Here is a 12,420-nt window from a genome sequence, read left to right on the forward strand (position 1 = left end):
AATATACCTTGCAAAAAATCAACTATTTTTTTTAATCATTATGTACAATCTTGAGCTATTTATTTGAATTTACACTTTAATTACTCGAAAAACGTAAAATTTCATGTTACATTGATAAACGAAAAAATTGCAAATCGAAATATACTACTATAATTAACAAAAAGAAATAAGTTAATGAAGTTGATATTTAATAAGAAATCTACAATATTTTGAGAAAGTTGTAGAATCTTCTTTAAATAATATTTGTAGATATGCCTATTCATTGCTGTTTTAAAATAACTTATATATTAGTGACTGAGTGACTCACAGGAAATTTTAGCCCATTGAATTTTTTTTAAAAAGATAATAAAAAACCACAAACTTTGTTATTTGAATATTTGTGAAAAAATTGTCAAAACAAAAGTTGTAGATCTTTTTTATTACCTACAACTTTGCCATTTAACTTTTTTCCTTAGGATTTGTAGTTTTGCCGGAAACCATTTTTTACTCTTAAAAACTCACCCCCTCCCACTGTCTTTTCATTTTCATCATTTTCCCCTCCTTTTCTAATGGGTTTCATCCTACTGTTATCTTTTTTGGTTTCAAAAATTGTCGACCTTGGTCTATAAATGTTATCACATTTCTTGATGAAGTATTATGATTGTAGGATATAAAAGTATCAACCTAATTTGTTTTATTTTCATGTAGCAACAATTTTTGAGTTAGCTGATGCGTAAACGTCTATGAATACGTTTGACATGTTGTTTGTAAAAATAGCAGATTCAAAATCACATATTGAGAGAAGTTTTGTTGCAATTGGGCAAGAAAACCAGCTGTTGTATCGGCAATATTTATCTTTACAGCCATCCCATAGTCTACATAACAGATTATTCGTGAATTACAAAAAAGGAAAAAGTTGATTCAGCCTGTTGGTATCCACTGTTTTGGGAATCTCGGAGTAAGAGTCGTAGAACTTTCAAATTTACCGAATTCTAAAAATCGAACAGGCCATACATCACAAATTTGAAGAGATGCGGTGGCTGGAAGTCTATCAATGTAGCTGAAGGATATATAGACAATTTACTTGCAAACAAAATCAAAATTGCCAAGACGATTCAAAAATTATCCGATGAAAACTATCAATAAACGGAAATTCAACCTTCAACAAAATGCATTTGAATAAACCAAGTATTTCAATTGAATTCCTTCAATATCAGCAATTGCTGGAATTTTCATATGAATATTAATATAAGTAAGAAATAGAATGTTAGTATTTCTTTTCTGTTCGAATTTCAATATTCAATACAAATATGAATTTAAATTGATTTGTTATTCTACACGGTTGCTGGAAAAATGGTGTAGACAACACGTCCAAAACAGTTGTTTAGGTCTTGCAGATTTCCAGGACTTGCATATAGTTCGTCCTAGAATTTTGTCTAGTCGTCAAAAAACCATTATTTTCCGGCCTTGGTATGTAAATCACTATTGATTATTTTTTTAAATAAATTGTTATTATTAATGCATCCAAAGAAATAGCCCTGAAATTTGGTGACCTCCAAGATCACCTGATCTACAGTCTACAGATCTACAGATCTACAGTCAAACAATAATCGCGACAAGTTATGTGAATTATGAAGAAATTAGACAACACCCGGAAATGTAATGAAACAAACTGAAATTTGTTTTATTTGGAGGGAAAATTAATCCCAAATTTAATCCCAAAACGAATCATTTTTATGCTTTTCTTATCATTCGGAATATGATTTATTATTATCAGCTGAAAGGTCGAGTAGCTGTATAAAAACGCTATAAATTAAATTAGTGAAGTTGAAATGCTGAACCGTGTAAACCGTTAACTGAATCATTTTCTTCGAATATTTTTTTTTATAAAAAAATGCGTTGATGTTTTCCTTCGTCGTGTTATGAAAAATATTTTTTTGATAATCAATGGAAAATCAGAATCCCTGAAAATTGCTCCATACAGTGCATTTCTTTAATGTCCCCCCCTTTAATTTTTTGAACGGGCCAACTCAAAAAATTGAAATTTGGGATAATGAAATTGATGCATGCATACTTTATTTTGAAGTGAAAGTGACAGATGAAACCTTCAAGATGGTGAATGGGCGCCATCTGGGAAAGAAAATTAAATGGAAAGGGGGTCTTGTGACACATCATTTTGAAGCTCCTGACAAATACTTCACAACCCTAGAATATGAAGTCAATATCTTCACCTACTACAAAATGGCGGAACATTATCATCGATATTTCTAGAAATATTCCCTTTTATCTGCCATATGGCAATTCCAACAACCCGATAAGATTTGTTAAGTTATGTTTTGTTTATAAAAACGTCAAAAAATGTCAGTACGACAATGAACATCATTGTTCAGTTAGAATATTCTCATTTAATTTTCGGTTTTACTAGTAGTAAGGTACCACGTCAGGTACCATGCACGTCAGAAATCGCCCTATCTGTAGAAAATACAGGGTGTAACTGAATAAGTATAAAACATTTGAGGAGGTGACTCCTCATCGAAAAAAAAGATAGGATCTTTCATATAAAGAAATTTCATTGGAGCATCCCTTGATGCCCCTTAAAGGGGGTACATAAAATTTGTATTACAATTTTTTTCATAAGCACTTGAAAAGTTGCAATATTGAAATTTACCTGACGTTTTGTACTACCAAAAAGACACTTAGCCAATAATTTATTTGGTTTACCCCATGGTTGTAAGGGGTGGAAAACGCAACCCGTAAAATTTATTTCCAATGTAACTTTTTGTCTTATTATTTGTTTACCATTTAAAAATTCATTTCCGATAGCATGTTTCATTCTAAAGAAAAAATGTCTCTTGGGTTTTTTGCCCAAAATAAACCAGTTCGCAGTAAAAAATTATTTTACGAACAACTACAGAGATACATCGTCATAAATGCGAACTGAATTTATTGTTATTTTGTAGTTAGTACCTGCATTAAACGATTAAAGGGTAATAAACAAAACTAATTTATTAATAACAAAACACACAACATGTAGAAATCATAGTAAATGTTCAATATGTCTACCTTCAGACATTACGCATGCGTCTAGACGTCGGCGCATTGAGCCACGTATTCGCTCAAATATTCCTGAAGTCTCTCTGATTACCCTGCACGCATCGATGATGCGGTTTCTCAAGTCCTCTACATCGCGAACAGGAGTACGATAAACCAAATGCTGTAAATGGCCCCAAATAGAGAAATCGAGAGGATTGAGATCCGGGGATCGAGTGGGCCAGTTCTGAGGTCCTCCTCGACCTATCCACTGATTTGCTTATGTTTCAGTTAAATGCTGACGTGCTACTTGACTAAAATGGGCGGGAGCCCCATCAAGTATAAAAAACATCCCTTCTGACGATCAAAGGAACTTCCTCCAGCAGTACTGGATGCACTTCTCTCAAAAATTGAATGTATGCCTCACTATTGAATCGAGGAGGTAGAAAATGGGGCCCAATTGAATCATACCCAATAACTTCGAGCCACACGTTGAGAGAAAACTGTTCTTTATGGTTAGTTTCGACAATAGCGTGAGGGTTTGTATCAGCCCTTATGTGGTAATCATGAAAATTAATAATCTTGTTCCGAGAAAAACTACATTCGTCTGTGAATTCTATCGTCTTCAGAAAGTCACAATTTATTCTAATCATTTTCAACATTCAATTGCAAAATTCAAGACAGTTCGGAAAGTCTCGCGGTAACAGTGCCTGTACTCGTTGCAGATGGTAAGGGTATAAGAGTTGTTCCTTTAAAATTCGAAATACCGTCATATGATCAACATTTAGCTGAAAAGCAATCTTTCTATTACTGGTAGTAGGTTGTTCTTCAATCAAATTAAGTACTGCTTCCTCAAGCTGTGGCGTTCGTACTTCTCGATGGCGAAAACAATCCTGCGTTCTTTTGTCGAATAAACCATATTCTCGTAATCGTTGATAAAGTCGAGCAAATATTCTATGTGATGGATGCTGCCGTTGAAGATATATTTCAGCATATCTTCTAGAAGCTTCTAACCAATTCCACTGCGACAGACCGTAAACGTAATGCATATCAGCCATTTCCTCATTTGTGTATGCCATTTTAATAACAAATGAATTATTAAAGTAACAAATTAGGAACAGAACAACAACACACAATTAGTATTATTCCAATTTCGAAAATTCACAAACTAACAGTGTCATACCAATTTAATTGTCACTATCGCTAATAGCGACGTACTAGATAGATTATTTTTGTATTTTCGCATTTATGACGATGTATCTCTGTAGTTGTTCGTAAAATAATTTTTTGCTGCGAACTGGTTTAGTTTGGGCAAAAAACCCAAGAAACATTTTTTGTTTAGAATGAAACAGGCTATCGGAAATAAATTTTTAAATGGTATACAAATAATAAGACATAAAGTTACATTGGAAATAAATTTTATGGGTTGCGTTTTCCACCCCTTACAACTATGAGGTAAACCAAATAAATTTATGGCTAAGTGTCTTTTTGGTAGTACAAAACGTCACGTTAATTTCATCACTGAAATCGTCGAAGCGAATCCTAATGAATTCGACAAGATGGAGCACCACCACATTACTCATTACACCAGACAAGTAAGAAACTATTTGGATACTACTTTTCCCGGTCGTTGGATTAGCCGTCGAGGTGCTACAGAATGGCCAACTCGCTCGCCAGATTCAAAACCTTTGGACTTTTTATGGGGCTATTTGAAGCAGAAGGTGTACGAAACTGAACCTGCTTCAATACTGGATATACGGCAGAGAATAATAAATATTTGTAGAGATATTGACGTTACTGTGTGAAATATAATTTAAATATAGGCTGTTCATATGACAAGAAGGTCAAGGCAACCATTTCGAGCATCTTCTAAACTGACCTCAAGCTTATTACCTCATATAATGTAGTTGAATGTCAATGTATACAGGCAATTATTAAAAGTTCCGCCATTTTTTAGGGTTCTGAAGCATTTGTTAGGAGCTTCAAAAATATGTGTCACAAAACCCCAGATAGCGCCCAGTCGTCATCTTGAAAGTTTCATCTGTCAAATTCACTTCAAAATGAAGTATTCATGGATTAATTTCATTATCCCAAATTTCAATTGTTTGTGTTGACCCGTACAAACAATAAAAGGGGGGACATTAAAGAAATGCACTGTATATCGGAATCGTCTCCATGATAATATTAAAGAACGTTATTGAATTATTCGTACTATTAATGATTCCAAAGCCCACACCAGTTAATTATTCTCACTTTACAAGTAAACAAAGAACACTAATTGATAACAGGAATATTGTTACAAGATAAGGATTTTAAATGGTTATTTCCGGGATTCGAGTGATTAGTTCAATATCGTGAACAGATTTTCCATACTAAATAAATTACTGAGCATGAGGTTCGTTGAAGCAACATTGTTACTGAAAGAAATGATTCATATGGGTTTTTGAAAGAAGTAAGAATAGTAAGTTACGGAACAAGCCCGTAAAATACTGTTTTTTAAGGAGCAGACTGCGAGTCCAAAAAACTGTTTTCGGCAACCACGTAGAATAACAAATCAGGCCGAATTTTGACAATTGATAACGGCAATCTCGTTGAAGCTAGATCTGTCAAATGTCATTTCTTCCGTCTGTTTCAGAGTGAAATTTGTTACTAACTATTCAAATGAGTACCAGTCAACTTAGGAGTGCCCCAAGGAGCAAATATTGGGCCTCTACTGTTTCTTATTTTTATTAATGATCTACCAGCAGAAATTGAATATTCAAATTGTTTACTCTTTGCAGACGACCTGAAATTTTATAGAGAAATAGATTGTGTTCAAGATTGTGGTGATATTGAAAACATTTACCAATAGAGTGTGAAAAATAAGTTACCATTTAATGGTTACGTCAAAATGTGTTGTAATGAATTGCACAAAAAAAAGAGAAATAGTAGAGTATGCATATGAAATGGAAAATATCACGTTGGCACGAGTAAGTAAGGTTAAATATTTGGGGGTACGACATGACTCAACCTTGTCGTTCAAAAACCACATTGAAATCACACGTTCAAAGGTAAGGATATACAGTGTCACCGATAAAGTCCGCATCAAATGGGAAACTTTTTTATTTATCGTTTTATGTGAAATTTGATTTTGGCAGTAGATTTTGCTTAAGAAATGATGTCAAATAGCGTCTACAAAATAGGTCACGTGATTTCCTTAACCTGTCAAAATTGACATTTAAAAAAAGAAACATCGAAAAATGACATTATTCTTCAAAATATCCAAAAATATCAAAGGATAAAAACATTTTCTTTTGTAATTTTATACCCACACACCAAGTTTCAAACCCATAATAAGTATTTTATATTTTCACTATTTTTCCACACTCCTGCTTTTTCTACTTATCAAAATTTAAGCACACCTGTACTAAATCATTTATTTTAACTAAACTCGTCACCGAATTTCTTTTTTTGTAATATAATAATATTTCAAGAGCCTCTTTGATGTTAAAAACAAATTTTGAAAAATAAAAGTTGTCAAACTTGATGCAAAGTTCATCTGGTTTCAACGGGGCTTTCAAAACTATACAGTACTTGAGTTTTTTAATGAGCAAATGGCCTCACAATATGAATTAGAACAAAACGGAACATTAGTAAACATCATTTCGTGATTCTTGAAGCCCATTCAATAAAAGAAAAAAACTCATAGTATTTACATTTACCTACTCCGCTAACAACACTAATTTAAAAAAACTGGGTAGGCTGTGAAAAAATATGAAACTACATAATGTGTTTTAGAAAACGTCACTGTCACTGAATAAATTAATGCCCGTTAGTTCAATGTAATGTATGAAAATTAAAATAATATGTTATCTTTACAAGAAAAAATTGAAATTGTGCTAATTTGTGGTGAAAAAACATTGCATCGACAAGTGGCTGATATTTTTAACGCAAGACATCCTGGTAGACATGTACAGCAATCCACTGTAAGTAGGATTTTAAAAAAATTTAAACTGACTGGTTCAGTTGAAAATACTTTTAAAAAACGTCATAATCCATCACGCAATAATGATGAGGTTCAGTTGGCTGTCTGCCTGGATGTTATCGAACAGGGAAAATCAAGTATTACCAATATTGTAGATAGAACTGGCGTTAAAAGAGAAAGCGTAAGAGCAATTTTACATAAAAATAAATTCAAACCCTACAAACCCAAATTTATAAATACCTTAAAGGAAAGAGATTTCGATGTTCGACTAGATTTCTCTTTCTGGTACCAAGGAGAATTAGAATTAAACAGAAAATTTCCTCACAAAATCCTATGAACCGACGAAGCTACCTTCACATCGAACGGCGTAGTCAGTTCCCAGAATTGTAGATGGAAAATCCTCATTTTGTGATAGAATGTCAGGACCAATATTCATTTAAAACAAATGTGTGGTGCGGTGTTTTAAATAATCAGGTAATGGGACCATTCTTTTTTAGACACAATTTAACTTCTCAGGATTATTTGCAATTTCTAAATACTGAGATCAGTGATATAGTGGACAATATGCCGGTTGAAATAAGACACAGTCTGTGGTATCAATGTGACGGGGCTCCTATTCATAGTTCAAGACAAGTCAAAGAGAAACTATTAGAAATGTTTAGGGACAATGTTATTGGGCGAAATATGGAGCAAATACGGCCGCCTAGGTCCCCAGATTTAACCCCACTAGTTTTTTTCTTGTGGGGTTACTTAAAACAAATCGTTTATAAACAAAGACCTTTTCGTGACGTGAATCACCTAGAAACTGTTATTAGAAACTCTATTTTAAACATAAACCCTGTGAGTATCAGCAACTCAATAAAAGATGTATCAAGAAGGACAATTATCTGCATAGAACGCGATGGAAGACATACAGAAATGTAGTGTATTTAATTTCGTGAGTCTTTTTTTCGTGTTTTTTTGCTATTAGGTATAGTCATGGCCATCTGAGCGAAGCCATTTTTTTAAATGGGTCAAAACGGTCAATTTTTTTTGTGCAGAATTATTTTTATTTTTTTGTTAATACCGAAAAGTACTCAAAATTATGCAGTATTGTAACAAGAACTTGATATTCAACAATATCAAATCACAATGTACTCGCTATATGTACCTATACTGAACTGATGCTAATATTTTATTTTAGGTTATCTGAATATCAATCAAAATCATACAAAGTAGAACTACTTTGTTCCAATTTTTATCTGAATTGTGTCGCTTAAAATCAATGAACGATAAGTTATCATTTGATAGACTCTGGAAAATATCATTCAAAGTATAAACGTTGGTTTAATTCGGATACGTCTGGTGAAAGGTCAAGCAGCTGAGAACGTCATAATATATTATAGATCCTAGTTTGATAAAAAATAAAACATTGTATCATTGGAGTGTGCAAATTCTTCCTAATAGGAAACATTTTTGACGTTAGATTCTTTCAAATTCTATCAATAGACGGTTATTGGTTGTTCCGATTCTCTTTCAGTAAAAAAGACAGAAGATTACAGATTTTTTTTAATTTTCGAAAGAAAAATAAAAAACCTGTTGCTCACTTTTATTAGTTCGGACTTCCATTGTCTCATATGATTTGCTTTCTGTTTTTAATTGACTTACCTATAAACCTATTGTACCCACTTGACTTCCATAGCGTCAGCCGTTGCTGGTTTATCCCTGTAGATATGAGCTTTAACATGACCCCACAAGAAATAATCCAAAGGCGTTAAATCACACGATCTAGGCGGCCAATTGACGGGCCCCAAACGTGAGATAAACTGTTCACCGAAAGCGGCTCTTAATTGGGTAATTGTTTTGCATGCCGTGTGGTATGTGGCACCGTCTTGTTGAAGCCACATGTCAGGCATGTCCAATTTTTCCATATTGGGCAACAAAAAGTCGTCAGTCATCACACGGTAGGGCTAGCCATTCACAGTAACGTTCCGGCCATTGTCGTCTTTGAAGAAGTACGGCCCGATGATGCCACCGACCCATAATCCACACCAAACAGTGACTTTTTCGTGATGCATCGGCAGCTCTTGCAATGATTGTGGCTGGTCTTTACTCCAGATGCGGCAATTTTGCTTGTTAAGGTATCCATTCAACGAGAAATGAGCCATGTCGCTAAACACAATTTTTCGATAAAAATGTGGATCTTCCTCCAACTTCGCAAGTGCCCATTCATCAAATATTAGACGTTATGGGAGGTCCTGTGGCTTAAATTCTTGCACCAGCTGTATCTCATAAGTTTTTACACCCAAAATTTTCCACGTAATGAAGAAACAGAGGCGCATTTGCTGTGAACGGTGGCGAATCGACATTTCACGGTCATCACGAACACTGGCGGATACAGCCGCAATATTTTTTTCGGTCCTCACACTACGTATACGTGTTGGTTGTCCAATAATGTAAACTAGGTTCAAAATTTAGTCACAAGCTTCCGAATAGCTCCCTCAGTAGACCGACGAAACTGCCCATAAATTGGAACAAGTGCGTGATGCACTTTCTTCATCGAGCATGAATTTTGATAATAAAATTCAATAATTTGCAAGCGTTGTTCATTCGTAAGTCGGTTCATGGTTAAATTATAGACCAAACTGAAGTTTGACAATGGCACAAGACACGATTTACGTATGATCTGTAACACAGTGTTGCCAAAAAGATACCAGCAAAAAAATCACTCATTAGTATTATTATTAGTTCATTACATGTCCATTTGATGGGTTGGTAAAATTTCTTTCATTTAACATCAAGTAAAATTATTAGTTATCAAATACGCAAAAGGTCATTCGATTAGAATTGAACATGCCTGAGGAAGCTGTTGCATGACGAAACACTTGTATTTTTGTAAACTAGTCATTGAAAATATCACAATGTACTTTTACTTGAACGTGTTATGGATTTTCATTAAATATCGGCAGTTTCATCAAATATTTTGATTCCACACTTTTTATAAATGAAAAAAATTAGTATATTGTGCAACTAGTGCGAAAAATAGAATAATTCATACGAGTTTGGCAAGATTATGAACTGAAAAATTCATACGATTCGGTAGGTACCTACTTATAAACTTAGCAAATTATATTGACACTATAATGTTATGAATTCTTTTGAAGATGTGCCATTGTCACAGGTACCTATGAATAAAAGTTAAAGTATAGGTAATCGCTCCAATCGCAGATAGTCTAGTTCACATGTACTTTTTTTTGTAACATTTTTCAGCCCTGTCCAAAAATTACGACCAAGGTGTCATTCGATTACCGTTGCCAAAATAAAAAAAATTGTAATTTTTTATTTTTTATTAACAATTGAAAATTATAATTTTATAAAAAATACATTACAATTTTTTTTAATTCTCTATTGTTTCAATGTCTCCTGGCTAAAAACTAATTAATGATTTTTTTTTTATTTTTTACAGCTATAAATTTTATTACAAACAAATACATTGTTTATAAGCAATTCGAAAACTCATTTTTTGCATTATGTTGATGGAAAAAAATCATGATTTTTAGGGAAAAGTTTCTTAAAAAAATTTCATTGTTGCTAAAAAATGCGTGTGTTAATTAACAATCGTTTTTTTGCAACTAAATATTGAAATTGAGGAACCGTTTTTCTTTAAATCATAAATTCTATTGTTCATTGAGGTTTTGAAAAAACATTTTTTTTCCTTTTTTCAATTGTTTATTTTAAAAAAACAAATTATTATTATTTTTTTCAATACTTTGTTCTATAAAAGTAACTATGTGTTTTTTTTTATTTATTCTATTTTTTATAAAACTTTTAATATTGTGATATTGAAGAAAAAAACACATAGTTACTTTTATTTTAGAACAATGTATTAAAAAAATTATAATAATTTTAAATAAACAATTAAAAAAAGAATTTAAAAAAAAGTTTTTTCAAAACCTTGAAGAAGAATAGAATTTATGATTAAAAAAAACGGTTACTTAATTTTATTTAGTTGCAAAAAAGATTGTTAATTAACAAACGCATTTTTAGCAACAAAGAAATTTTTTAAGAAACCATTTTTTCTCTAAAAATCATGATCTTTTTCCATTAACATAATGCAAAAAAAATTTCGAATTGCTTATAAGCAATGTATTTGTTTATAATAAATTTATTAACACTAGCTGTAAAAAATTAAAAAAAAATTATTAATTAGTTTTTAGCCACGAGACATTGAAACAATAAAACATAAAAAAAAATTGTAATGTATTTTTTATAAAATTGAAATCTTCAATTGTTGATAAAAAATAGAAAATAACAATTTTTTTATTTTGCCAACTGTAATTGATTTTTTTTGCCTATTAAGGATAACTTCGCCAAAGAAAAAAATGCCAGGGTCTTAGTTTAATAATTATAGGGATTTTTATATTAACTTTCAATTCAATTAACGAATTTATAATTAACGTTAAAATTGGGATCAAAATTTTTTGACGGCGGTTTGTTGTTTATTGATGTATCCCAACATTACATGAATTTTTTCATTCCTTAATATTTACATTTAATATGTTTAAATAATTTTCTTTTATGTCAGAGTGACGAAAGGCGCGCGGAAACCAGACTACCTGCTTTTGGCTCTATTTTCAGGGCTCTGTAAAAATTATAAATAATCGAGATACAGTTTCGGGAGTCGGGACTTTTTTTACGCAAATTCATTGATCTTTTCAAATCTTTTTTCAAATTTCCAAAATTTTGAAAATTTTCCGAGATATTAGGAAAAAACTAAAGCCCCATTTTTTTCACTTAATTGTTTATAACTTTTGTAATTTTTATCGGCGTGTTTTCGGACCTATCCTTAAACTTTCTAGGCGAAAAATACCAATCGAATGACACCTTGGTCGTAATTTTTGGACAGGGCTGAAAAATGTCACCAAAAAGAGCTAAATCGAGTACATGTGAACCAGATTAAGAGAGACGATACCGTGCGCAATATTCATTTCGCACTAGTGCGAAATGAAATATTTCGCACTAGTGAAAAATATCTAATTTTGTGTACTAACTTTCAGTGGGAAATGATACGTATATCAAGTAAGTCGTCGGAAAAACATTTTTTTGTGTCTATCATATATAGTCACATCAAACACTGTGTACCCACGTTCTTTTGACGCAAAATATTTCAATGATTACTTGAATATATCAGTAAGCGATTAATCATACATGAGATTCGTTTTAGAAATGTGTATCAGCAGCCCAAAGTTCATTTTCCGCAATGATGACACTTTTTACGTGTTATTATCAGTTATAAAAAAAATAATAATACGTAAAATGTTTTTGTTTCTTTGTTACAGAGATTTGTTTATATAAAACTTTGAACTGATGTGCAACAGTGACAAAGATGACGAATGATTATTGGTCACAGTTTTGTCGGGAATCGAAATTGGGTTATCCATTACTTGATCATGGAAATGAATATACAG

The 12,420-nt window shown here is 32.3% G+C and overlaps 1 protein-coding gene across 1 annotated transcript in view; it reads right to left on the minus strand.

Moving 5' to 3' along the window:
• LOC111502084 (patched domain-containing protein 3) overlaps positions 1-12,420 on the minus strand; it is a 50,434-nt gene that overhangs the window by 25,425 nt on the left and 12,589 nt on the right. The gene's annotated exons all lie outside the window — the stretch shown is intronic.

The sequence above is a fragment of the Leptinotarsa decemlineata genome, unplaced genomic scaffold (assembly GCF_025532065.1).
Source record: "Leptinotarsa decemlineata unplaced genomic scaffold, Ldec_3_MD MMD2_P_RNA_scaffold_5, whole genome shotgun sequence".
NCBI classification, from domain to species: domain Eukaryota; kingdom Metazoa; phylum Arthropoda; class Insecta; order Coleoptera; family Chrysomelidae; genus Leptinotarsa; species Leptinotarsa decemlineata.